The 27961-nt window shown below is 46.7% G+C and overlaps 1 protein-coding gene across 3 annotated transcripts in view; it reads left to right on the top strand.

Annotated features, from left to right (window-relative positions):
• Window positions 1-27961, top strand: part of TRAPPC9 (trafficking protein particle complex 9) — a 735254-nt gene that overhangs the window by 418079 nt on the left and 289214 nt on the right. The gene's annotated exons all lie outside the window — the stretch shown is intronic.

The raw sequence follows: 27961 nt of genomic DNA on the forward strand, positions 1-27961 counted from the left end.
TTCCTTGCATTTACATCCAATTAAGAGAAAGGACTGCAGTTGCTGTTTGTTTGTTTGTTTGTTTTTTGGAAGAATACTGTGTGATGAGATACCTTTGGATGTTCTTTATTTGCTGTGGTGATTTTGAATTAGCATTATAAACCCTCGAGCTGGAATGCAGAAGGCTGCATGCACCCTCTTTGCCACTCCTTGTGCTTTGCCTGCTCTGCCTTCCTCCTCTGGTGGTCACTTGGCCGGCCCCTGGTGCTCCACTTTCTTAATCACTGGAGAGAAGCTGCAAGTAGGGGAGAACGTTTTCTTCTCCACACTCTTCCTTTCCTGGGTCTGCTACCCTGCATACAATGGAAAGAAATACGGTGGATGCATTTGAATTGGAAACACATTTAAACTCCTGCTGTGATCTTACAGGAGAGTGAAAAGTACTGAATCACTACTAATGAGTCTAGTGTCTGCTCTTCTCCTTAGTCCTCTCTGCATATTCCTACCCACAAGGATCCAGGACTACAAATACTCTCTCTGTCCTACGTCGGGGAGCAGCCGTCCTTACGATGCATCCTTAAATAATTATCAATGTCCTTTATAGACCATTTACTATAAATCTCTGGAGAACAAATTTTTCTGTTTCCTAAGAATTTGCTTTATATTTGCTATTTGCTTTATGTTCTCAAAGGCAAAAAAAGAAGAATGAACAGTGTTTTCCTGTGTGGGTGCCATGGTGTGGGAGGAGGAAGCCTGTTTCTTGCAGGTGTATGCTGCACCCTTGCCTCCTCATCTTCTGTGTCAGGAAAGGGAGAAGGACCCCTCAGATGCTTGCTGCAAGCAGTTGAGAAACCTGCAGCCATTAAGGCTCCTGAATCCAGGGTTGAGGGTTCAGATACACCCATGTGAAAAATGACCGACCAATGGTTTAGGGCTTACAGGAACTCCCAGGGTTCAGATCCCAGTGTGGAGCTGCTGTGTCCATCCTGGTGGGTCCCATGGTGCTCACTGAGGTCACGGTACTCATGGAGGAGGTCTCATTGGCCCTGTGCCCTGACTTTAAAGGCTTCACCGCCCCTTCAGGTCTTCTAATGGGCATGAGGGGGGGAGGAGTGTGCAGGAATGAAGCCACTTCTCTCTTGCTAACATCTGGTGGTCTCTGATGACACATTCAGTTAAGGATGCTATCTGTAGTGGGAGCTCATCCTTCTTGTTAATTCCTTGTACAGAGTGGCCACAAACCCTCTCTGTACAAGATTGTGTCTTAATGGCAGTTGAAGGTCTAAAAATAGCCACCAGGGACTGTTTTGGTGACTTCCGTTCCTTCAGCATGGAAGACAATGTCTGGAAGAACCTGAGAGCACCGAGATGCTCAGCTGAGAAAAGCCACGTGCAGGTGCCTTCCCCCTGTGCAGGGCAGTTTGGCCACCCAGTGTGTGCCCTGGAAGCTGGATGGCATTGTCTCCCTCCTGGGGTTGGTGGTGAGTTGTTCCCATCTGGTGTTTCCAGGTGGGACCCCAGGCTGGTGACTCATTACTTCCCTGCTTCTTCCCTCCCCAGCCCCCATTTCTCCATCTCCCATCTTTCTTCCTCCATAGACATTTCATGAGTATTTCCTGTGCCCCAGGTGGAGGTGCTGGGGATCGGAAGGGTGTCCTGAGTCCTGTATGCCCCCGTCAGGGGACCGTGAGACCCAGAGAGTCACGGAGGCTGGTGCATGCAGTATCAGAGGGAATTCTATTTAAGGGGTGGGGGCACTGAGGGAGGACCTGGGGTGGGAGTTGGTGTTGGGCATCTCTCCTGGTAAAGGCTGGAGATGAGGGCACAGCATGATACTTCTCTGAGCCTCAGTCCCCTTATTTGCAGAGTAGGAAATTGTTGTGAGAACTGCATGAGACCGTGTGTGCACGTCGCTCAGCACGTAGGTTTTCCACACACATTAATGCTGTGTTCTCCGGCTGGGGAGTAGCTAATGCGCATATTTCATGCCAGACTCCCCACAGCTGAAGTGTTGAAGGGAAGTTCAAATGAATCCTCTGCCGAGGACTTCTTCATTGGCTTTGATGACTCATGAAGCACTGGAGGCTTTACGCCTGAGCTGCCCCGGCACATGACTGTCCGGTGTGAAAACCAGAGGCCCGCATTGCCGAATCCTCTCGCTAACTCATGGCAGACCTCAAATTGGGTGGCCTCACTGTCAACATGGGTCCCCAGGTGGACCTTGTACACTCAGTGGCTTAGCCCTGTTGCCCCCATGCTGTACTCACGCCCCTGGTGTTACACACCCCAGTGGCCTGCCTGACAGTCGCCGCTCACACCTGCATGTGTCACTTGGCGTGTAGGCAGCGGTTACACACCGTCTGCTCAGTGACGATCCGATTTGGGAACTGAGTTGCGGTGGAATTGAAGGAGCCTTTCCCACTTGATCTTGGACACGTTTTCTGATCCCTACAATGAGGAATAAAGCTTGCCCCTCACAGAATGATCTTGAGGATTCAGCGGGAGACCCTCCGCAAGACCTCGCACAGTGCCTGCCCTGTGGGACACAGATGCTCAGGAAGGCTGCTCAGAGATCCGCTTTCGTTTCCAGCCTCAAGGAAACCCCAGGGTTTGGTGCTTGGACAGGGGGGCCCCTGTGACCTTCCCCTTCCAGCTGTATGTGAGTTTCAAAGACCGACGAGCAAATGAGAGGGATACATAACCTTCTATCCACTTCCTTGGTTGCCAGGGAAATAATTTGGTGGTCTCGGAGGGAGGCCCTGTAGGATTTACCTTCATGCTTGATGAGAGGTGGGCAGAACACATCACTGAGGGCTGGCTCTTCCCACAGTGTCCACGGTGTGCCTTCTGCAGGCCCCTAGTGAAAGAACAGGAGCCCAGGCGCAGTGGCAGGAACCTTGGAACACTCCCCTTCCTCCAGCAAAGAGTAAGGCTGGGTTGCAGCTCATTGATTTTCCACTTCAGCCAGGAAGGGAGCATTTATTTTTTTAAGTCAGTTGATATGACTCTCCTTGCCAAAAGTTTTAGGGGCCTCATGCCATAGGACCAAACTCTGGACCTGCAGGCCCCAGCCGTGGGCTTTCGTTCTGGCCCTACCCTCAGTTGGTCCTGTGAACGTGGGGCTTTACTTTACCTGTATGGCTTTCTGTTTCCATATCTATACAGCAAGAGAGTCCCTGTGCTATGAGATGAAAGGGATGGGGCCGGTGCCATCATCGCAGGGAATCAGACGTGGCTATGGGCCTCTGGTGTGCTGTGGGCCTTGGGTTAGATCGGTAACCACCCCTGTAGGCCTGCCTTCCTTCTGCCTCAACTTGTCATGTTTTTTCTTTTGGCAAACATTTCTGGAATTTCTGCTGTGTTCCAGGCACCGAGGTTATAAAGATTAATGACAACTGATTCCTGCCTTCAACGAGAGGGGTGGTAGTGATGAACTAGTTGGACCTGGGAGTAGGGGAGCAGGTGATGGGTGACAGGAAGCAAGCAAGAGCGGCCCTGGGCCTGCTGTTCATGCGGGAGAGGGCGTCCTGGGCTCACAGGCACCCTCCCTTCGCGCTGGACCCCGCACCTCCACTAGCTTTGTGACTTTGGGTGAGTCAGTTCAGCTCCCTAAGCCTCAGTCTCCCCCTCTGGGAAGAGCATTGAGACTTGAGAGTTAGAATTTGTGTTTGGGGCTTCAGATAGATAAAAAGCCTGTCCCTCCGCACCCAAGCTACAGCTCCTGGCTTTTCTGAGCCTTGCTCTGCTCATCTGTTCCATGGAGCTCTTGGTCTCCACTTCATGGATGGCTGCAAGCAACCATCTTGCCCACACTTGCTCCAATGTTCCTGGCCTGGCACCTGGCATAGGGCTATTGTCCAGAAATGTTGCCCTCACCCCCTGACTTTCCTACTCTTCCTCCCAAGAGGCAGGCCCTTAAAGAGTTACTGTTTGTTTCTTCCAGAGCTTCCAGTCAGATTGTCTTTATCCCATGTGAGTGTTACCCTGTAGAAGGTAGAGTCACTGTCATCATTGTCATTATCCTCTTTATGACAATTGATTGGACACATTGCGTATGCCAGGCACTGTCCTCACAGCAGCCTTGTGAAGCCACAGTGGTTGGCTGCCTCGTCTTCTAGACAAGGAGATAGGTGTACTCAGACACCCGCAGCTGTTAGTGCAGAGCTGGTATGGACAAGCCCATTATGTCCATCTCCAAAGATGGCATTTCCAGGAGGGGACTTCAGAGAGTCTGCCTATCAGAGGGGCTTCGGGCCAGCCCAGCTTATGCTGGGCCATTCACGAAGATGCAGCTGGCCTGACCAATGCTGCATATGCGTCCTTGTTTGAGCTCTGGCTGGGGCCTGTGGTTATGGCTGGACCCTGCCTTACTGGCAGCATGTGACCCGGGCCCTGGTGGTCCTTTGTCTCCTGACCTCGCCATGCACTTCTGCCCCGACCTCCGCTAGGTCATGGAAAGCAGTGTGTGCCTGGAGTCTGGTTGGAGTCTGATCTGGCTTTCTGCTAAGGGTGGTGGTAGAGCCAGCTGGCCTGGGCTCACGTCCCACGTCTGCTGTAAAGAAAGATCCAGCACACCGGAACTCGGGGCTGGCACCCAGCCCCTCAGCACCAACTGGGCGTTGTTGTTCCTGTTGTTCTCCATGTTGTCCTTCAGCAGAGGCTGTGGCTGTGTCTGCTCTCACACAGCCTGCAGAGAAGTGGGCAGAGATGAGCAGCGGCCGCCAGGCCCAGCCAGCCCACTCTTGTCCCCTTCGTCATGCGTGATGTGTTTTCTTCCCTGTATCCCAAGGCAGTCACTCATTTTCTTCTCCATTCTCTCAGCCTCTCCTCTGGCCCCCGGGGACCCGCCTTTCACCCCGCGGGCTGCCATGCCTGGCTCTCCGGTGCCAGCAGGGCCTCCGCAGAGAATGACTTCCATGCCCTTTGCATTTGGGCTCTTATTGCAACCCGGGCTATTCTTAGCACACTCAAATGTGAGCTGTCCCCTGTGTACTGGAGGTGGATTGATTGAGCTTCTGTGTGCATGTTTCCGAAAGGGGCCTCCGCCGAGGAGCATGTGTGTGCGTGTGCGTGCGTGATATGGAAGGAGGCACAGACCAGGCGGGTGACCATCCGCCCTGGAGTCTGAGGAGCTATATTTAGCTCCTCCAACATGCCTGCTGTGAGGCTGTGCCAGGAGAGGCTGGCGGGGCCGAGGCAGTGATGGGCTAGAATCTCTGGGGAGCTGCAGGCCTCCCTTCCAGGACACCGCACAGACAGACGGTCATAGAAGAGCTTCCACAGAAAGGAACAAGAGCAAGTTTATTGTGGGTTTCACAGGAACCTTTCTAGGCTTTTTCTGTACACATTTCTAGTTCTCAGAACAAGCCTACAGAATAAGTAATATTTGTCCCATTTTATAGATGAAGAAAAGTTGAGTTCCAGAGCGTGAAATAATGTGCCCAGGTTGGTTGCTTGTGGAGCTAAGATATGAACCCAGATCTCAGTTTACATCTTAGGATGAAGGGCCAATTACTAACACTTATAATTTAGAGCAATTATAAAATACGGGGCAATTCTAATTTAGAAAAGGGGTATGAGGCATTGAAGAATAAATTCTGGATCCTTTATTTAGATTATTTAGAAAGTGCAAGATGACTACACTTTCTTGAACGCAGCAGGGCCCAGGTCCACCAAAGCACAAAGTAAGACAGGCATCCAAGAATGGTCTGGGAACCACTTTCTGGAGGAGAAACATCACAGAAGTCTTCCCAGGCTGCGGAGAGCAGGGGCTCCTTTTGGAACCTCCTGCCTTCTAGCCAGAGTGACAGAAGCTGCTGGAGACAGGGAGGAAGGGGCAAGGAAAGGGAGGGAGTCGGCGGCTGTGGGGAGTCAGGGGCGAAGGCCCCTTGGCCTGCCCACCCTCCCCATCCAGCTCTCTTTCTTGCTATAAAGCCTGAGCTGTAGCCACACTGGGCTCCTTGCCTTTCCTTGCCAAGAAGGCATTGTTGCCCTGTCTCACAGAGGAGAAAACAGGTTTCATGGCCGTCGGCAAAGACCTGGGATAACACACAGAGCATCCAGCTTCCTGGAAAGAGCTCTCATGCACTGTGGACCGTGCCAAGCACCACTGGAGAGCACAGTGCTGGTGCAAGGCGGGGGATGCCAGTCTCCTCGGGCAAGACCCCTCAGCTCTTATCCAGGTGTTCCTCAGGGAGAAGGGTGGCTTACTGTGTCACAGGAGTCCCATCACCCCCTCCAGATCCAGCCCCACATTAAAAAAGAGTCTCCAGATTCCTTTTTCTTCTGGTTAGAATCCCACCATTCTTTTGAGAAGGACAGCTGATTTATAGAAAGCCAGTGCTGCTAGAATATTAACTAACTTCAAACTGTAGTCTTGGTGATAACTGCTTTTTGTTTTTCTTAGTTACATAGAATGGTATTGACTCAGAACCACCATTTGGTGAAAGGATGAATAAGGGAATGTAATTGATCTGGAACTGTGCTGCCTTGAGGCTGAGCTGGGCATGTCCTCCTTGGACACTGTGGGTTTCATCTCCCCGGAAGACCTGAGCACCCACCGTCATCTTCCTTAGGATGTGTAATGTTCTCCAAGCAGAAGCAAAGAAACCTGACTTGAGTTTTTTGTTGTTGTTGTTTGTTTTTTCTCCTGCTGAGGTGGAGTCTTGCTCTCTCTCCCAGGATGGAGTGCAGTGGCAAGATCTCAGGTCACTGCAACCTCCGCCTCCCAGGTTCAAGTGATTCTCCTGCCTCAGCTTCCCAAGTAGCTGAGACTGCAGGTGTGCACCACCATACCCAGCTAATTCTTGTATATTTAGTAGAGATGGGGTTTCATCACATTGGCCAGGATGGTCTCTAGCTCCTGACCTCAGGTGATCGACCCGCCTCAGCCTCCCAAAGTTCTGGGATTACAGGCGTGAGCCACCGCACCCGGCACTTGGGTGTGTTAAACCCAAGGTCCTTGTGCTCATTTAATGCTCCCAGTCCCCAGCAGGCAGGTGTGCCACCATCCTCGCTTCGTGTACGCAAGGAAGCTGAGGCGCAGAGGGTCAGGTGGTTTGCCCAGGTCTCAGAGCCCGTGGAACGGCAACACTGGACTGATGTCTGACCTTGGGCCTTCAGACTCCTCACCACCTTCTCCTTTTCCTCTCCGTCTCTGCTGGAGATGGGGTAACCAGAGGCAAGGACTCAAATGAAAGAGGAAGTCAAATGCCTTGGTGGTGACTTGGCTCTGGTTTTGGAGGTAAAGTTCTGTGCCTTCATTCTGCATCTCATTTTGTTTTCAATCTTAGCGATTGCTCGTAATAACTTACTGACTCTTCACCAATCCTAGTTTACCTTTGGCTTAATTTTTCCAGCTGACGTAGAATATATTACTCATTTGTAAATTATATCAGTTAGCTATTCTTAGTCTTTAGAGTGAATGCGTCTTAGGTGAGAGTAATTAGAAATGCGTATTTAGCACACAAGGGATAATTTCCTCTTTTGCAGCTGTGCATTAGGAAAAATAAAGAGCATCTGCGGGACTATAAGGTTTCCATTTATAATAGGGACTTATTCTCCCTGAGGCAAGAAGCTGTAATCTTCTGAAAGCCCTGCGTATCAGTGCCAAAGGTGTTGCTTTCATCATTTATGTATTCCGTCCGTAGCATTCACCCACCACCTCCGTTGGGCAGCTTTCCTGGCTCTGTGCTGCGCCCTGGGGGCACCATCGTGCCCTGGAGAAACGCTCATGGGTGGGGCCCGAGAGTTAAACAGGTTATAATGCCATTTTTTACAGTGGTGTCATGGCTGTCTGTTAGCACGGTCTTCAAAGTTGGGCAGGTTTGGAACCAAATTCTGCCAGTGAAGTTGTGGGATTTGTTGGGCAAGTTGCACATCCAAGCCACGGTTTCTTTACTGGACCATGAGAGGCTGTAGGGGAACAGTGGCCAAGTGTCTTGGGATTGAGTGCCTAAGTAGGATGTCATATCCTAGCCCATTGTGATGTTTTTTTTCTGTTTTTGATCGTTGTTGTTCGGTTGCTTCTGGACCAGCACAGTGTCTGGCACAGGGGGGGCATCCAGCAAATGTTTGTCTAGTAGTCAAGGGGTACGGCTTTTCCTTGGCCTGCTATGAAGCAGAGGAAAGAGGGGATGGCACTGGGGTCATCCTTGGCTTGACCGTCTACCTTGGCACGTCTTCAGGGCGAGTACCAAGGTTTGAGGGCGCCTAGCTGACACCCTGCTGGCACAATGATCTGAGTTTAGAACAACTGCCAGGTATGGGCAGGAATGGGGGGTCTGCTTACCGCAGGGTGTGACTGGAGTCTGACCTGGCTATAGGCAGACCTCATGGTAGAATTCCTTGTACCCAGGCAGTCATGGACAGGTCACACATGGGGCAGGCTCTAGGACTCTGGGCAGGCTGGCAGGGCCACTGGAGGAGAGAGGCAAGGGCTTGGGCCCATGTGACCATGCTTTCCCCACCTCACTAATTAGGGAACTTGCCTGTATCACCCCATTTCCATTGCAGTGGTTCTGAAAGTGTGGTCCCTGGACCAGCAGCTTCAGGAACCTGGACTCTTCTTAGAAACACACATTCTCAGGCCCCTCACTGACCTGTAAATCAGAAACACTGGCGCTGGCCCAGCGATCTGGATGTCCAAACAAGCTCCCCTGGTGACCGTACTGCAGGCTGGAGGGCAGAGCCTCTCCTTCGAGAGAGGTGCTGTGAATGAATCTCAAGGGTTATGACACTGCCCCATCTGGCCTCAGGGTGGTCGGCTGGGGTTTGGGGTAGCCAGGGTGAAGGGACTGTGCGGGGAAGTCCTTCCCATGGAAGCAGGAAGAATGGAGAACAAGGTTCATCCCTGAAGGTGAGAGGTCTGGGACATGTTACTTCTTGCTCTTTAAGCCTCATTTTCCTCACCTGGAAAATGGGAATAATGGACTCTTTTCCATAGGATGACTTTTAAGCTTAAACCACAAAATGATTAAAGAAAGCTGAATTTAGTGTACAAGAGATGTTTATTGAGAGGTAGCTTCCTTTCTTTACCCTCTTTTCCAATTGGCCTATGTAAGATATTTTGGAAACTATAAAAAGTGGAAGAGCTTATAGACTAGAAGGAGAAATTCTAGATGCTGGATTCAGCCTTTCTTACTGCACATAGAAGCCAACAGAGAGTTTAGAACAGCGTTTCTCACCAAGTCCTAGCTCCTTAATCTTCATCAGGGAGGCACAGTCGGGGACAGCTGATGTCCATGGAAGAGACGGGACAGGTGGGCCCTGGCTCTTGTTTTGCTAGTCGAGCTGAAAAACACTTCAGTAAGGAAGTTATTACATTGGTTCCCATGTGAAGACAAAGGGACTGAGTCCCTGAGATGGGAGCTGTTCATCTAGGGCTGCCCAGTGAGAAGGAGCCCGGAGGCACAACTGCTGGCTCAGCAGACAGAAAGTTTCTGTTTTCTGTGTAAATAAGGAGGTTTGCTGGCATGAGAAAGAAGCAAAGACCACAGACTAGAAGAGTCACTGAATAACTGAGAAGATCAGCAGGAGGAAATTCACTCAGGAGCACCCCCGTGCTGGGAAGGCAGGCGCAGGTGAGGGAGGTCAGCTAGGCTCCCTAAAGACTGGGTGTCCTGGGGTAAACTCTGGGACCTTGGCCAAGTCCCAGTTATCTCAGCTGAAAAAGTAGGGAACTAATGTCCATGCCTTGGTCTTTCTCAGGAAGATCAGGAATCTTCTATAAAAAGCAGCCGGAGCCATCCTTGGAGCATGCCTGTGTTCAGACAGGTGGCTGCGTCCTTTACACATTTCAGTGATTGTTTTAAAGTCAAAGACTCTAAAAGACTTGATTTGTTAGTATTTCCCCCAACATTTTATTTTGAAATATCTCAGCTATGAAGTTGAAAAAATTGTATACTGATCATCTATATCCATTTTTATTTTTTCTCTACTTTTTCTCTCTGTGTATGTTTGTACACACACACACACACACACACACACACGCTCTTTTGGGCCACCAACTGAAAGTTGCAGACTTTGTTATTTCTCTCCTTAAATAATTTTTACATGCCTCCTAAGAACGATACTTTCCTAAATAACCATTGTCACACCCATGAACTTTGATGTTAGTACAATAGTGTTATGTCATCAACATTCCATATTCAAACTGCCCCAGTTGTCCTGAATATTGATTTGTTGTACTTCTTTCATTGATAAGAAGCTATAATAGATTTTCGTTTTTGTTTTTTTGAGACAATCTTGCTCTGTCGCCCAGGCTGGAGTACAGTGGTGCGATCTCGGCTCACTGCAACCTCCACCCCTGGGTTCAAGTGATTCTCCTGTCTCATCCTCCCGAATAGCTGGGATTACAGGTACGCGCCACCATGCCCAGCTAATTTTTGTATTTTTAGTAGAGATGAGATTTCGCCATGTTGGTCAGGCTGGTCTTGAACTCCTGACCTCAAGTGATCTGCCCGTGCTGGGATTATAGGCATGAACCACTGCGTTTGGCCCAGAAGCTGGAATTAGATTAGATTTAGATGCCATGTTGAGGCCCAGGATGGTGTGATTGCCGTGAGGGCGAGCAAGGCACAAGCGTTCTCCCCATCCCCTGCAGAAGGGGTTGGGTGATGGGCAGGGCTAGGGTGGAACACAGGCCTTGGCCTTGAGTTCAGGGGGATGGTCTGTTGACTGTTGGATCTTGGGCTTCCCAGTTGAAAAACAAAGTTACTGACTTGATTCTTAGCCTCTGTTTAATTCTCACTTTCTGTGGAAAAAATCATTTAATCTTTAATGTTGGGAGGGAGTACTTGCAAAGTCGCTCAGTTTACCTTGCTGTGCAGGTGTACACTGTTTGAACACTTGTACTGATAGCTCATTGTTTCACAGGCCTCTAGTCATTTGGACACTTCACTATATATGTGTATATTTTTTCCCTGCCAGGTACAGTACGTTGATGGTATTGATTATACATGATTCTCCTAATCTCCCTTCTTCATGGGTTCAGGGATAGAAACTCTCAGAGAGAGGAGATTCAGAGTGTCTTGTGGGTAGGGCTGGGTCAGGGAGCTCTAGTGGCTGAGGGCTTGTTTTCCTCTTCTGCTATTGCAAGAGATGTTGGGCCTGGTCATTCTTGGAGGTCACAGGGACCATGAGGTCCACCATTTATACTTGGATATTACCTTGACAAAGTAGTTGTCGAAGGTAAATGCCAGCCCCAGCATCAAATGTTTCCATCTTTCCATGGACACCTCTATTGAATGTTTCCACCTTTCCATGGACACCTCTATTGAATGTTTCCACCTTTCCGTGGACACCTCTATTGAATGTTTCCACCTTTCCGTGGACACCTCTATTGAATGTTTCCACCTTTCCGTGGACACCTCTATTGAATGTTTCCACCTTTCCGTGGACACCTCTATTGAATGTTTCCACCTTTCTGTGGACACCTCTATTGAATGTTTCCACCTTTCCGTGGACATCTCTTGACTGTTTCCCCCTTTCCATGGACATCTCTATTGCACTTTACTTGGACCTCCCCATGGCTCAGGACACCTTCCAAGGAGTCCTTTAGTGACTGCCTCACCACCTTCTTGAGGTCATCATAATTGGCTTCCTCTAGACAGTAGGTCATATCCCTGAATGATGTGTGTTGGGATGGCGACATAGAAAGCTTGCCAGTGTGCGCCTATTAAGCTCAGAGATGACCTTGCCACTTGATCACTGAACTTGGCAGTGTCTGTGGATGTCGGATTATGTTGTGAGCAAGGCCATCACATTTCCCTTTGTTAGAGGGGCAGTCTCCTGGGAAGTAGTGTTGGTGTGCACTGTGGTCATGAGTACCTCCACTAGGCCATGATTGTTGTGGGTAGTCTTGGCTGGGGGGCTTGGGTGGTGAGTAGTTGGTGGTGGGCTGGGCAGTGCTGACAGTCTCGAGGGAGTTTCCATGCTTCTCATTACATATATATGTCTATCAGCAGTGGACGAAGGAAGAGATAATGACTCCTTTGGTTCCCTTCAGGTGAGTCTCAAATTTCTTAAGGGGCTATAGACTCCTCCACATAGTCAGTACTAGAATTGCTCCATTTGATCTTGGTGGGGTCTCGCTCCTGGGAGATGGATATGGGTTTTCCCTTGATGACAAGCCTCCTGTATGCAGCCCTGGCCATCCCTTTAGAGTTGTGGAGTCATACTAGAACATGCACACCGTGTAATTGTTCAGTGAAGAGATCGATGAAAAGGGCAATGGAGAGATGATGACTGGCCACTGACAAGTTGTCCAGGGTTGAAAGTAGCCCTGGTGATCAAATACCTCATACAGCCCAATCCACATGCTCTGACCGTCACCGTCAGTTCTTAGGGATATCGCTAGCACCATAGCAGGAAGGCAGCTACCTAGTGAGCAGGGTGGGCTGGAGAGCTTCCAGCTGTGCCTTCCACAGACATTCATACATCAAGTTTTTTATCAAAACATTGAAGTGAAAATCGAAGAAGAAGTAGTCAAGTGTACTCCATGGCTTAATGACTAGAACACAGGTTTTGAATTTAAATACAGCTGGCATTTAAACTATTTATTTGTTGTGCACATTAAATCATTCAGTGTTTAAGTTTTCTTACCTATAAAAAGTGGGTAATAATTATATATTATGTTTTTTAAAATCACACAATCCAGGGAAGCACTGAGTATACTGGAAAATCCTCCCACTGTTTATCTGGTATATTTACAGCTCCCAAATGTAAACCTGGCTCCTTACTCCAACCTCATTAATAAGAAAGTGTCCTCTGTGAATCAAGCCTTTCTTATTCTTGTAGCTCTCTTGGGTGAAGCCATAATTGCATCTCTACCATTTGAGTAAATGAACTTCGTGTTTATAGTCCTGGTTAATAGGGCACGTGGCCCCATGCCTATCAGAGAGGCTGTGGACAGTAAAAGTGGATTTGATGGTGCTTCCAGACTCTGAGACTAGAATGTTATTAGCACCTTAATGAAGGTGCAGAAGCATAGGGCTAATGATATCAAAGACGGACTGGCTACCACAGATTTAACACCGGATGGGATCTTATAGATCATTTCACATTGACCTGAGGATTTGACGATGCAGGATGGGCCTGTTCTCACTCCGTTCCTTCTCCAGCTCTGTACTGAGCTCCCCGTGAGTTACAGGTACCAGGGTGTGAGGATGAAATGCTAGGTGCTCTGTCTCGGGGGACACACAGTCTAGCAGGGACACAGAGCCAGCTGAAGCTGTGACTTGCATCCTGTGGAGGCTCCAGGGAGGGCCTCTCATCAAGCCCTGCTAATGGGAACCATCTAAGCACGTGGATTAGACAGACTCAGCAGATATTGGCACATCTGGCTTCCTACCAAGACCTCTGTGCTCAGCCGCCTCTCTCCCTTTGTGGTGTTTTTGCTTTGACCTTACCCTGGCTGCCGTCATGCCTGACACTGGGTGTTGTTGCATCAGGAGAGGCCGCCGCCCTCTGGATCAGTTGCTGTGTGCTCTGCTTCTGTCTCACCACTTGATTGCCATCTAGACAGCAGTGTGGGTGGAGCCAGGGCCACCTGTCCATCCACGCACACCTTGTGTCAACGTGTTGTTTGCTGAAGGTGTTTTCCAGATGTGCTGTTGCTGACCTGTGATGCACAGGACATAGCCTATTTGTTCCCCACAATACTGTCATCTCCACCCGCTAGAGTGAGGGCCTGGTCCTACTCATCGTCCTGACTTGAAGGCCAGCTTGGGATGCAGCCTCAGGGGTGTCAGGCCACGTTCCAGGTGCTGGAGGCCCGTGTGGCCCTGCCCATGGAGCATGAGTGAGCAGAGGAGAACAAGAGAATGCCGGAACCAACATCTGTGGAATCCTTGCCCTTGGCCAGGCACTGTGGCAAATCTCCTTCTCATTCAATTCTCACAGCAGTCCTGGGCTGTCCTTTTTATTCTCCGCTTCTCACATGATGAAAATACACTTTGGTGGGATGGAGACATGGAGGAGATGTCTGGTGACACAGAGACCAGAGAGATTGTGTCTAAGCTGAGGGCAGGGAAGGGAGTACCAGAGGGAGTGTCTTAGTCTTCTGGAATAAGGACTAGGAATTTCCTAGTTGGAGAGAGTGGGTAAGGGCATTCATTTCAGGCATACAGGTGTGAAACAATTTAGCTTTCAGCACCTTTTCCACCATGCAGCACGAGGGAAGTTCTGGGGTGGGTGTGTGTGTGTGTGTGTATGTGTTGGAGGTGTGTGTTGGGTGTGTGTGTGGTATGCATGTCTGTGTGTGTGTTGAGTGTGTGTGTGGGATGTGTGTGTTGGGTGTGTGTGTGTGGTGTGTGTGTTGGGTGTGTGGTGTGTGTGTACATGTGTGGGGTGTGTCTATGTGTGTGTATTGGGTGTGTGTGGTATGTGTGTCTGTATATGTGTGTGGCGTGCGTTTGTGTGTGTGTGTGTCGTGCGTTTGTGTGTGTGTGAGGGGGAGGTATGTGTTTGACCTGAGACAGGAGGTGCAGTAGGGGTGTGATGTGGAAGGGCTGCGAGCGGCTGTGCTGAGGTCTGAACTATAGCTGGGTGATTGGGGCCAGTGATGGTTATCTGTAGGGACAGATGTGGAAATTTGTTTCTTTATTCTTGGCTCTACTGATGAATTCATTTGTTCCAAGTATCTTATCTTCCTTTCTCACTGTTGAATACTGATTGAGTAATAATAATATTAGCTGGTACTTACAGCACTTTTTCCAAACGCCAGGCACTGTTCTCGGTGTTTTAAAAACTATCTGGTTTTGTCTTCCTGATAACCCACACGCGAAAGCTGCTGCCTGAAGAGATCAGATCACTCCCTCAGGGGCCTGGGCAGGAAAGACGATGACGTATGGGGCAGCCTGCTTTCAGAGCGGGCGCTGCTGTTTTATTCTTTGCTGCTTAAGATGCATTTTGTCAAAATTTGAAATACCTCACATGACAAGTGTTTATTAGCAAGAGGGCTGAAAGACTGTATGAAAAAATAATGTGATGGTCACACACTGGGGCCTGTCGGGGGCTGGGGGGCATTAGGAGAAATATCTAATGTAGGTGACAGGTTGATGGGTGCAGCAAACTACCGTGGCGTGTGTATACCTATGTAACAAAACTGCACGTTCTGCACACGTGCCCCAGAACTTAAACTGTAAATAAAATAAAAACAAATAATGCGATAGTGATGATTTGTTTCCGTAAACACACACGCAGCACCCTATCTTCCGAGGCGCCCCAGGCATCAGGCGAGGGTCTCTCTGCTAGCTCCTGCGCGCTCTCTGGACAGATGGGCTCCCTGCTCTGAGCTCTGCAGCATCTCCCTGTGAGCCACGTCTCTTCAGCCCGACTTCTCCCAACTCAGATTCGTGTGTCACGCTGTCATCACTTGGATGTCCTTGGGAATCTCACACTTACTGTGTCCTAAATCAAAGTCGTGGATCTTCGCACCACACCCTGTCCTCTTGCTCCTCCCCCACTCTCCCCGACTTCAGTAACTGGTAGTGCCTTCTTCTCGTTTCTTTGGTCAAGAATCTAATCTTGAAGAGAACCGTGACTCCCCTTTTCCCTTCCCACTCAGCGTACAGTTGGTCAGCTCTGATGTCTTTATTGGCAGCACGCGTGCAGAGCCTGACCATCAGTGTTCACTCCATGCCACCTCCTGAACACGTCCCCATCAGTCTTCACCTGGCAGTGACTTCATCTGCTAGCTTGGCACCTCCTCTTTAGCCTTGTCCCCAGTCTGTCTTCCACATTACAGCCAGAATGTTCTTAAAGAAGTCGTTGAGGTCATGCCTTTAGCTAAAAAGTCTTTGAAGGCTTCCCAGCTCCTTCGGAGCACAAGCATGGGTCCTTTCAGAGCCTGGTGTGCCTGTGTGGTCTGGCTCCGGCTGCCTCTTCTCTCTCCACAGCCCCACCACGTGGCCCCTCGTAGCCAGTGTTTGTCCAGTGATGGATGCGTTGGGCATTCAATTCCCCTGTATAGCCCAGTCATGTGGAAAGGGCCACTGGAGATTAATTGGTCCAAGTCCATATTACACAGATGGGGAAGTTGATACCAAGAAAGGAAAAGTGACTTTCTTGAGTCTACACCTAGGCTTGAAGGGGGAGCTGTGACCAGACTCCAGGATTCTCCTGTAGGGGTTCTCAGTTTACTGCCTTGTCTGGTGTTGGCGGTGGGCTCACGTGGCGCAAGGCATTGAAAGACATTTCTTCAGGCCAATTCCTGGTGAAGTCACAATGCCCCTTCCTATATCAGTGGCCTTCAGTGTGGTTAGCCTGGCAATTGTGGCTTTTGGGCTCAGATGCACCTGAGCTCTGTGGTTTACTAGCTATGTGACTGGAGCAGTGTACCTTACCTTGCTGAGCGACAGTTGCTATTCAAGGCCTTCCTGTCGGATAGGATGGGGAAGTCCCGAGAGAGACCCAGTGTGTGCAGCTCCCAGCATTCTGTCTGGCAGGAGCTGGCCACCCAACACACACTGTTGTTAGGGTTGCTTCTTGCTGACCTGCTAGCAGTTTCTAGCCCTCTGCAGTTACTTAGTTTGGCATCCTTGCTGTGGGTCCCCACCAACTTCCTGCATGCGTAACACCTTAGTGTCTCCTCTCGAGCTGATTTCAGTCATACAGCTTTGGAAGGATATAGCATTCCTTTCTCTAAGCCAGAAGTCTGTTGAAGTGCCTGGCTCTCAAGTACATTTCTAGAATATTGAAGATCAGCAGTATTTAATAGTCCACATCCTATGGCCAGAGAGTGTTTCTCATAACTAAATGAGTACAAATGGAAAATGTTCTAATTGCTTATGGCTTGTAACAGTGAATTAAGGTAAGGACAATTCTGCTGATTCCTAACAAATCTCTGCTGTCTAATTTTATGCTGATTGTATTTCAGTTTTACTAAATTTATTAAAATCAGCCCTTCCACAGTTTACCCTCCTCCAGCTGTGTACACAGGAGGAGAAAAACTGTGAGCATCTTGAATGCACCATTTAGCACCAAGTCCAGGGCAGCCTCATGGCGCGGCATCTGTGAAACTGGTCTTCCTTTGGGAAGCCAGGCCTGCTTCTTCAGGACAGTGCCAGCTTTCTGCTCACAGTCTCATTCTTTGTCTCCTTAGCTTTTCTCTGAAAGACAGCATAGGGCTGCTGGAAGAGCAGGACCTTCGGACTCAGGCCTGGCTTTGAGCTTTGTGGCAAGGCTATTTATTGCCCTAAGCTTTCAATAGTAGTGAGCTTTTTAGGTAGTAACACCTGTGTAGCATTGTGGTAGGACTTAAAGTTCCTGAAGTGCTGCTCACAGTGCCTGGAGCACAGTATGAGCCTACTAAGTGTCAGCTTTCTCCTTTCTCTGAGATATGTTGTGAAGATGCTGTCATTTGGTTAAACAGAATGCATGTGGGGCACCTGCTCTTCCAGACACCTAGGTATGGAACATGGTCTCTGCCTGCAGGGAGCTTTTATTCTGTTGAAGGATCCAAGCACTTGTGCTGCAGTGTGGTAAGTCAGAGGCAGGCAAAGTGCTCTCTGCTGTTTATTGAGGAGGTGCAGCCAGCCTGGGCTTTGCAGGGTCACAGAGACTCCCTAGGTGATGTGAGTTGTCCGCAGAAACCCAATAACCAAGGAAGAATTTGTCAGTGGGAAGAGGGTAGGGTGGAGAGGAGGGAGAAATCTTTGTAAAGCCAGGTTATGGAGTCTGGAAAAAAATATGTTTATTAATAAGACTATCCATCCATCCATTTAATGGACATTGATACATAGTTAATGTATAAATCATCAAATGTAATTCTACTTAGCAAGCATTTATTGAATTGAACAGGACTTTGTGCCAAGTCCTGTGTTGGGTACAAACACACACTTGAGAAAATTAACAAAGCCAAAAATTAATTCTTTCAAAATATTAATAAAGTTGATAATTCCGTAGCAGGTGTGTCAACAAAAGAGAGAAACACTATTAACATCTGGAATGAAAGAGGGACATACTATGGATCTTACAGACATGAAAAGGTTAATAAGAGAACATAATGGGCCGGGCGCAGTGACTCGCGCCTGTAATCCCAGCACTTTGGGAGGGCGAAGCAGGTGGATCACTTGAGGTCAGGAGTTCAAGACCAGCCTGACCAACGTGGTGAAACCACGTCTCTACTAAAAATGCAAAAAGTAACAGGATATGGTGGCACACCCCTGTAATCCCAGCTACTCAGGAGGCTGAGGCAGGAGAATCGGTTGAACCAAGGAGGTGGAGGTTGCAGTGAGCTCAGATCGCGTCCCTGCACTCCAGTCTGGGCGACAGAGCGAGACTCTGTCTCAAAAGAAAAAGAACATTATGAAGAGTTGTGTTTCAATACGTTTGACAACTTGGATGGAATGGACAAATTTTGTATTCTAACTTTTTGGAGATTTCCCTGGATGAAAATTTATCTTAAATGAAATTTTTGTCCTTTGATGTGTAGTGCTTTTTGTGTCTTCTGTGAGATCTCTTTTCCTGTCCCAAGACTGCAAAGATATTCCATGTCTTCTTCTAGACATTCTAGGTGTTATATGTTTAGATGTATGACCCATCTCAAAATAATGTGTGGTCAATGCTGGGATTTGTTTGTTTCTACACATTTTTGTCCAGTTGTTCCACCATTGTTTGTAGAAAAGGTAAATTTTATCATTGAATTGCCTTAGCTTTTGGTAAAAAATAAATTACCTGTGTCAGTGTGGGTTTATTTTTGGAATCTTTATTCTCATCTATTGATTTACTAGTCCTGGCCAGTGCAATAGTCCAAGAAAGAAAATTTAAATGGCATAGATTTTGGAAATGAAGAAGCAAGACTGTCTTTATCTGCCGACATGATTTCATACAAGGGGTAATCTCCTTCGTGTAGAAAACCTCCCAGGAATTTGGACGACAAAGACAGGTCAACTGAAAAAATAGGGAAATGATATGAATGTGTAATTCATGAAAAAGGCATGAAAATGCACCAAGTTTATGGAAAGGTGTTCAACTTTTCTAATAATGAGAGAAATGTAAAATGAAACTGCACTGAGATTCTTCATCTGTCAGACTGTCAAAAAGCCAAAAGTTGAACAATAGACCTTATTTTCAAGGCTTTGAGAAGAGAAGTGCGCTCTCAAGCGTGGCTGTTAACATGTGAAATGGGTAGTATCCATTACAATGACAAGATTTGCTTTTTGACCCAGAAATCTCCCTTGAAAAATGTATCTTTCAGAAATATCTTCATATATAGAAAGTTACTTCTGTTTGTGGTTATTTATTATAACATTATTCATAATAACAAACTATTGAAAACAACCAAAACTCCAATATATAGGGGGCTGTTTAAATGAGCTATAGTGCATCTGTTCTATGGAATGGCACACATGTCTACAAATAACCTGCAAAGAATATTCTCTAAAGGATGCTGTGTCTGTACGAAGTAAAAATTTTCAGGATCTGTTAAGTGAAAGCTAACAAACCATAAGGCATACAAAGGTGGACAGCGTGTGTAATTTATTTATTGCAAGGTGGTGCTAGGTGGAGGAGGATGGTGGGGAGGAAAAAGGTTTTACATTTGTATTTTCTTGTATCTGTGTAAATAAATCTATGTAAATACATGTGGACACATTAAAGAAAACTAATAAAAGTGGTTGTAGGGGATGGGAGAGGACAGTGGTCTGGACGTGGTGACAGAGGTGGGAGCAAACCATCTCAGCACCGACCATTTTATATCACTTACATTTTAAACGATCGACTACACTTCTTATTGACAAAGTGTGTAACTCCAGGTGTGATGGGTGCTCTAGCAGTGTAGAAGCAGAGTGTCCATGTGGTATATGTTAGAGAGTGGCAGAGTTTCTTTGGAGATGCTGGAAAGGCTTCTCAGAGAAGGTGAAATTTGGCTGGAGCGTAAGTCCAGGTAGGAAATAGTGGCCCTCTGTGCTGCTGTGGTCTATGGCATTGGGCTCATCACCCAGGCAGTTAGGTTGGGGGTCCCAGGTTCTGTCTGGCCTCAACTCTCTGACTCAGTGCTCTCCTTAGTACCCTCAACCAGACTTTCAACTTGGTCTTCTAACAGTCCCTAGACATACCCCCTCCTCTGGACCTTGTGTCCTAACTCTTCTCAGTCACCACGGGACTCCTGGGACTCTTGGCTGGAAGCTGTTTTGATGGCTGCTGTTGTTCAAACCCATGCCTGCACTGCTGTGGATGGATCACTTAATTTGTAGTTACTTGGCATCTTTAAGGCATCATTAACACTGAAGAAAGACTTTGGCTGAAAGTGCCAATTAACTGGAAAGTAATGGTATGGCTTTCATTTGTGAGTTTCATTGACCTTAAGTAAACCGTTGTGCTGGCCTCTTGGGGAATGAGCCCCAGCCTTTGGTCTTCAATGCTTGACTTATTAAGTGGATCACATCACAGCTATTAATTTTATGTCATATTATAGAAACAGAGCAGAAGGAAATCTGTGGTGATAGGTTCAACTGAGGTCTTTAAATCTTAGAGATCTACTTCATATACATTTAAATTGGCTGACATACATATGAGGGTGATTGTTTTTCTCTGACAATAGTCTTTAGTTACACTGGAAGTTGTGGAACATTAGGAAAATAAGAATAACTGTTCATATAAGAGCTAGTCAAAACCTCAGGCAACATCTGGCATGACCTTCAGGTTTTACGGTGAAACTGAGTACTAGAAAAGTGATGTGACTTCTCCCAGGTCATGTGAAGCTTTAGTTATGGTGAATAATAACCTCACTGCTGTTTCTTCTGATGCAGAACCCGGGACTCTTAAGTCTCCATCTGAAGCCTCTTCGAGGGCCTCACATTCGCCCTTAGACATGGCCAGTCCCACATCAATGTGGCCCACACTGTGACTTGGAGTCTTTCATAATGTTTACAAGTGATTGTATGCCTATTAATGGTCAGGATCAATTTCAGAAATCAACTTTACTGAGTATAATTTGCATTCTATAAAATGCAGCCTCATTAACCATACAGTTTGATGAATTGTGACAAATATATACCGCATGTAACCACCACCACCACCACCACCACCACCACCACCACCACCACCACCACCACCACCAAGATAAAGAATATTTTTATTGCCCTCCATGGTTTCTCTGACCCCTTTGCAGCTAACCATCTCCTGCCCCTAACTCCAGGCAACTACTCACCTCCTTCTTGCTACCAAAGGCTGAGCTTTTCTAGTATCTCATATACATACAACCAGTGGTATGCACTCTTGTGTGTCTGGCTTCTTTCTTTCAGAATAAGGTGTTTTGGATTCTTCCATTTTGTGTATGTATGAGTAATATGCTCCATTCCTTTTCAGAGCAGTATTTCATTTTATGAATTTACTACAATTTGTTATTCGGTCATCTACCTCATGTTGGACATGGAGGTTATTTCCAGTTTGGTATTATTATGAATAAAGTCTCTGTGGACATTTACATACATGTTTTGTGTAGATACGTGTTTTTCTTTTTCTTGGTAGGAGTTGCTTTGCTGAGTAATATGTTAATTGTAGGTTTAAGCTTAGGAGGATTTACCTAGCTATTTTTTCAAGAGGATTTTACTATTTTATAGTACCACCAGCAATTTCTGAGAGTTCCAGTAGATTTCTTAGGATGTTTTTGGCACATGATTATGTTGTCTGCAAACAAAGACAGTTTTACCTCTTCCTTTCCAACATGTATGCACTTTGTTTCTTGACGTATTGAACTTGCTAGGATCTCAAGTACAATGCTTACAAAAATTATTACAGCTACATCTTTGCCTTAATCTGGATTTTAGGTGCAAAACATTCCATTGCTTATCATTAAGTATGGTTTCGACTCTAGGTTTTTCATGGGTGTATTTCATAGAATGAGGATGTTCCTTTCCATGCCTAGTTTGCTGAGAGCTTTTAAAAAACTATAAATGGGTTTTGAATTTTGTCAACTATTGTTTCTGAAGCTGTTGATCATTCGGCTTTTCTTTTTGTTGCCTGCCAATAGCCTATTCATATGGTGAATGACATTGATTGATTTTTGAAGATTAAACCAACCTTGCGCTATTGATGGCCATGATGTATTACCCATTTTGTATTTTGCTGAACTTGATTCATTAGTACTTTAAAAATAATTTTTACATTTAAAATCGTGAGGGATATAGGCCTCATGAATAGTTTTCTTGGAAGTTTTCTATCTGATTTTGATATTTGAGTAATATTGGTCTCATAAAAAGATTGGGAAAGTTTTCTCCTTTTTTCTAATGGCTAAAAATGTTTATTACATAAAATTGATATTCTTTCTAATTTAAATATTTGTTAGAATTCAGCTGAGAGACCATCTGAGCTTGGGGTTTCTTTTGGGAGTATATTCTTGTTTGCCCGTTTGTTTGTTTTTGGAGACAGAGTCTTGCTGACACCCAGGCTGGAGTAAAGTGGTATGATTTTGGCTCACTGCAACCTCCGCTTCCCGGGTTCAAATGATTCTCATTCCTCAGCCTCCTGAGTAGCTGTGATTACAGGCCTGCTCCACTAAGCCCAGCTGATTTGTGTACTTTTAGTAGAGTTGGGCTTTCGCCATGTTGGCCAGGCTATCTCAGTCTCTTGGGCTCAAGTGATCTGCCTCCGCTCAGACTCCCAAACTGCTGGGATTACAGGCATGAGCCACAATGCCTGACCATCTTTTGGAAGTATATTCTTGATTACGAATCCAATGTCTTCAATTGGCATGAGGCTCTTCAGATTTTCTGTTTCTCCTTAATTCCTTTTGGTAATGTGTGACCATTTTATCTAAGTTGTTGCATCTGTTGGCACAAAATTGTTGACACTCTTCCCTGATTGTCTTTTTAATGTCAATTTTTAATGTATGTATGAGTCTGTAGGATTTGTACCGATAATCATTTTCATTCCTGATGTTGGTGATTTGTTTTTCTCTTCTCTTTTTCCTTGACCAACTTAGCTTAGAGGATTGTCACATTTAGTGATACTTTCAAGAAGTAGGTTTAAGGATAGTTGGCTTTTTTTCTGGTATTTATCCATTTTCAATTTGATAATTGTCCAGTCCTGTCTTCCTTACTGGTTTGTTGTGCCTTCCTCTGCAACTCCTACCCACCTGGCACATGTAGTCCTTTTTCCTCCTGTATTCTCATAGATCGTAGTACACTTATCCATGACACAGCATGTCGCACTTTACTCAGAGGCCTCAAGGCTTCTTTTCCTAGAGTCAGGTGCGCCAAGGGTGGCACTGTGCCTTCTTCCTCTCAGGTGCCATAGTCCCTGGGACATAGTAGACAGGGTTAGTGAGCGAATTATTGCATGGGTGAATGAATGCTATTCTAAACAGTTTGCCTGAATGGCAAGAGAGTGGGCTGTGCAGGTACGTTGCTCTGCATTCAGTTCCTGCCTATGCTGCTTCCTGGGTGCTCCGAGCCTCATTGATGAAAACAGCACTTCCCTTATGGGGCTCTCGTGACTGTTGCAGTTGGGGGCGTAGGTCACTCAGTGCAGCACTTGGTGTGGAGTAGGTGCCTTTAATACAAGATACCCACTGACAGGCCGTTCATGTTAGCTGGAATACTAAGTTGTGTGCCTAGAAAATAAACATTTTGGTTGTAGTCCCTTGTTTATGAATGATTTCTGTAATAGTCTTCTGTCAAAGCAAGGATTGAAAACTACTCTCAGACAGGAACGTCTTATGAAGTCTCTTGGGTTGAGGAAAAAAGGGCTTGGACATCCTGTGTCTTTCCACTTCCCAGCTCCCCTTATGCTCTGATTGTTCTGATTATCAATAAGACTATATATATATACACACACATACACACCACACACACACACACACACACACACACACACACACACGACCTTATATATAATATTCTAATTTTAAAAGACTGAGGAGGCCTTTTTTTGTTATTTCTGGTTTTTGTTTTTATCTCAAAGAGGTAAGGCAGTGACACTGAACTCCAGAAAACTTTTCGATGCGGTTAGGCTCTGTGTCCCCACCCAAATCTCATCTTGAATTTTAATCCCCATAATCCCCACATGTCGAGGGAGGGACCTGGTGGGAGGTGATTGGATTATGGGGGCCGGTGTCCCCCATGCTGTTCTCATGATAGTGAGTTCTCATGAGATCTGATGGTTTTATAAGTGTTTGACTGTTCCTCCTTCATATACTCGTTCACTTTCTCCTGCTGCCATGTGAGACATGCTTCTTCCCCTTCTGCCATGATTCTACGTTTCCTGAGGCCTCCCCAGCTGTGCGGAACTGTGACTCAATTAAACATCTTTTCTTTATAAATTACCCAGTCTCAGGCAGTTCTTTACAGCAGTGTGAGAATGGACTAATACACCTTTTCTGTGCTTAATTTTGTTAAATTAGATATTTCCCCTCATAATTCTGTCTTTTTTGTGGTTTTCTACAGAGTAAAGAAACAGTGAATTCCCAGAAAGTAGAAACACAGGCTATTTCTTCTTGGTGATGTGCTCCTTTGACAGTTGTCTCTGTGTCCTTTTGTTCATTCCCCAGGTGACTTATTTTACGTCACTCTCTGTAGGTGACTTTTAAGTTTACCTTAAAAAAAAAAAAAACCAAAAAGCCAGTGTGACATTTGTTGTTGCTTCACAGATTTTGGCTTTTCACAGCCATTACTGGGAGTTTGTTTATTTCCATGACCACTGTGCCTGCAGTTTGAGGAAGATGCTGCATGCATGTTAGGCAGTTGGTTAGCTGGTTGGCTTCATTTATTTATTATTTAATGTATTCATACATTGACTCACTCAGCATTTACTGAACTTTCTGAGATCAGGGACTACATCTTCTTCATCTTGTACTGAGCACAGAGCCCTGCACTTAGAAGATACCCAGGAAGTGTTAGAAAAGATGAATGAAAAAATAGATCAAACAGGTGAAAGTCAGTTGAACTCTGAAAGTTTTGACAGAAAGATTTATTGAGTATGTGTGTGTGTCGAGACTCACCTTCTGCTGATGACAAGGGCAATTTAAGAGGTCTAAGACACATTCACAAGAAATCAGCAACCCTTTGGAGATGACAGGGCGGTGCTGGGGAGTAAGGGGAATGAAAAAAGGATTTGGGATTTTGGTGAGGCCAAAATGTGATCCTTGAATATTTTTAAAAATCTGTATTTTACTGAGCCATTTGTAAGTAAGGGGAAGGGGTGGCTTTATTTGGGCTGTCAAGGAGGAGTAATATTTACACAGGTGGAGAGAATCAGTGAAGGTATTTCTCTGGCAGTACAGATATTGAAGGGAACCTGTCAATATGTAGTCATGAAAGACACCTTGAGGAGTGGTGAGAGGGGATCTGGAATAGTGAGCTTTAAAAATGAGACTTGAAGGACTCAAATAGAAATTTCTCCAAAGAAGATACATAAATGGACCATGAGCACATAAAAAGATGCTCCACATTACTAGTCACCAGAGAAATGCAAATCAAAACCACAGTGAGATATCCCTTCATGCCCCTTAGTATGGCCGTTATCACAAAAACAGAAAATAGCAAATGTGTGGTAAGGATGTGGGAAAATAGGAACCCTGTGCACTACTGGTGGGAATGTAAAATGGTGCAGCCACTGTGCAAAACAACATGGTGGCTCCTCAAAAAGGTACATACAGAATACCCACACGATTCAGAAATTCCTCTTCTGGGCATATACCCTGAAGAACTGAAAGCAGGGTCATGGCATTGTCCAACCATAGCAGCACTGTTCACAAGAGCCAAGGGGTAGGAGCAACCCAGGTGCCCATTGACAGATGAATGGATGAGTAAGATGCAGTGCATACATGTAACAGAATATTACTCAGTCTTTAAAAAGAGGAAATTCTGACCCACGATTCAACACAGATGAATCTCAAGGACATTATGCTGAGTGAAATCCGCCACTCACAAACGGACAAGTACTGTAGGATTCCACTCATGCAAGGTGCCTAGAGTGTCAAATTCAAGAAGACAAAAAGTAGCATGGTGGGTGCCAGGGCCTAGGAGAAGGGAGACCATGTTTAATGGGTTCAGGGGGTCAGTTTGGGAAGATTCAAAAGTTTTGGGGATGGAAATGGATGATGGAGATGGTTGATAAACAGAATGATTGTGCTTAACACCACTGAACTGTGTACTTAGAATTGTGAAAATGATAACTTTCATGTTATGCATTCTTTGCCACTTTACAAGAATATGAAACAAAACCTCGAAGAAACGGGACTGAAACTAGTTTCCTCCGTTTCTAAGCCATGTTGCCTCCGGGTGTCAGATGGGTACGTTGCAGGGGAGAAAGGAATTTATTTAATGAGCGACTTCTTGTTCTGTCATTGTGTTTCCTCATCACATCTGCACTCTAGTGAGATACGTATTAGTGATTGTCCCTATTTTACAGTTGAGAAGCTTTGATTTTTTTTTTTTTTTTTTTTTTTTTTTTTTTTTTTTTGCGTTTTGCTTATGCTTTTGGTGTCATATCTGTGAAACCTTTGCCTAATCCAAGGTCATGAAGATTTGTTCCTATGTTTTCCTCTGAGTTTTATCTGTAAATCTTTGATGTAAAGGTCCACATAATAAGTATTTTAAGCTTTGCCGGCCGCATATGGTCACTGTTGCATATTCTTCTCTGGTTTTGTTTTGTTTTGTTTTACAAGCTGTAAAAAAAATGTAAAAACTGTTCTTAGCTCTCAGGCCACACAAAAACAGGCAGTGGCCAGATTTGGCCCATGGGCCGGATCTGCTGTATCTGCTGCTTCAGGACGGTCCTGGGGAAGGCGGGGTCTTTCAGTCCAGAGGCGAACCTGGTTGAACTTCTTGTTTCTATGGTTACTTTGGGTGCCCCCAGGCTCCACAGTCCCCTGATGTTACCCTGTACTCGGGGATGCAGAGAAGCTGTCATGTTCCCCTTCCATCCCCAGCCATCCTGCATGCAGCACCACCCCCATGGGGGGGTCTCCGCATACCTCTGTTCCTTGCCTCTCACTGAGTGCCACTGGGCCCCAGCAGGAGCACATGGGCAGTCCCCGCTGTGCAGCACCCTGCCCCTCCTGAAATGCCTCAGTTGCCTGGTGAAGTCATCTCTTGGATGGATTCCAGGAAGCATCCTGAATGTGGAGTTTGTCAGCTTTTACTCACTGTCAGCCCAAGTGACCCTACCTTCTGGATAGAAGCACCGCCACCCCGCCTGTCACCTCATTTTGTGTTGAAACGATGCTCACACAACATTTTATGTTGAAATGATGCTCTCTCCAAAATGCCGTGTTAGGCCAGGCGTGGTGGCTCACACCTGTAATCCAAGCACTTTGGGAGGCCGAGGCGGGTGGATCACCTGAGGTCAGGAGTTTGAGACCAGCCTGGCCAACATGGTGAAACCCCGTCTCTACTAAAATACAAAAATTAGCCGGGCATTGTGGCATGCGTCTGTAATCCCTCGGAGGCTGAGGCAGGAGAACTGCTTGAACCTGGGAGGCGGAGGTTGCAGGAAGCCAATTTCATGCCACTGCCTCCTGCCTGGCTGACAGAGTGAGACTCCATCTCCAAAAATACAAAATAAAATAAAATAAAGCTGTATTTAACCACAGAGTAAGTTTTGGAAGCCCTTTCCGTTTGCACGTACAGTCTGAGAATTGTGTACACTCTGGGGCATCACAGGAAAGACAGTGCCTGCCAGGGGTGTAAGATGGTGCCCACCGGGGGTCTGAGTCGGTGCCCGCCAGGGGTGTAAGATGGTGCCCGCCGGGGGTGTGAGTCAGTGCCCGCTGGGGGTGTGAGTCGGTGCCCACCAGGGATGTAAGACGGTACCCGCTGGGGATGTGAGTCGGTGCCCGCTGGGGGTGTGAGTCGGTGCCTGCCAGGGGTGTGAGTCGGTGCCCGCCAGGGATGTAAGATGGTGCCCGCCGGGGATGTGAGTCGGTGCCTGCCAGGGGTGTGAGTAGGTGCCCACCAGGGATGTAAGACAGTGCCCGCCGGGGGTGTGAGTCGATGCCCGCTGGGGGTGTGAGTCGATGCCCGCCGGGGGTGTGAGT

The sequence above is a fragment of the Rhinopithecus roxellana genome, chromosome 9 (assembly GCF_007565055.1).
Source record: "Rhinopithecus roxellana isolate Shanxi Qingling chromosome 9, ASM756505v1, whole genome shotgun sequence".
NCBI classification, from domain to species: domain Eukaryota; kingdom Metazoa; phylum Chordata; class Mammalia; order Primates; family Cercopithecidae; genus Rhinopithecus; species Rhinopithecus roxellana.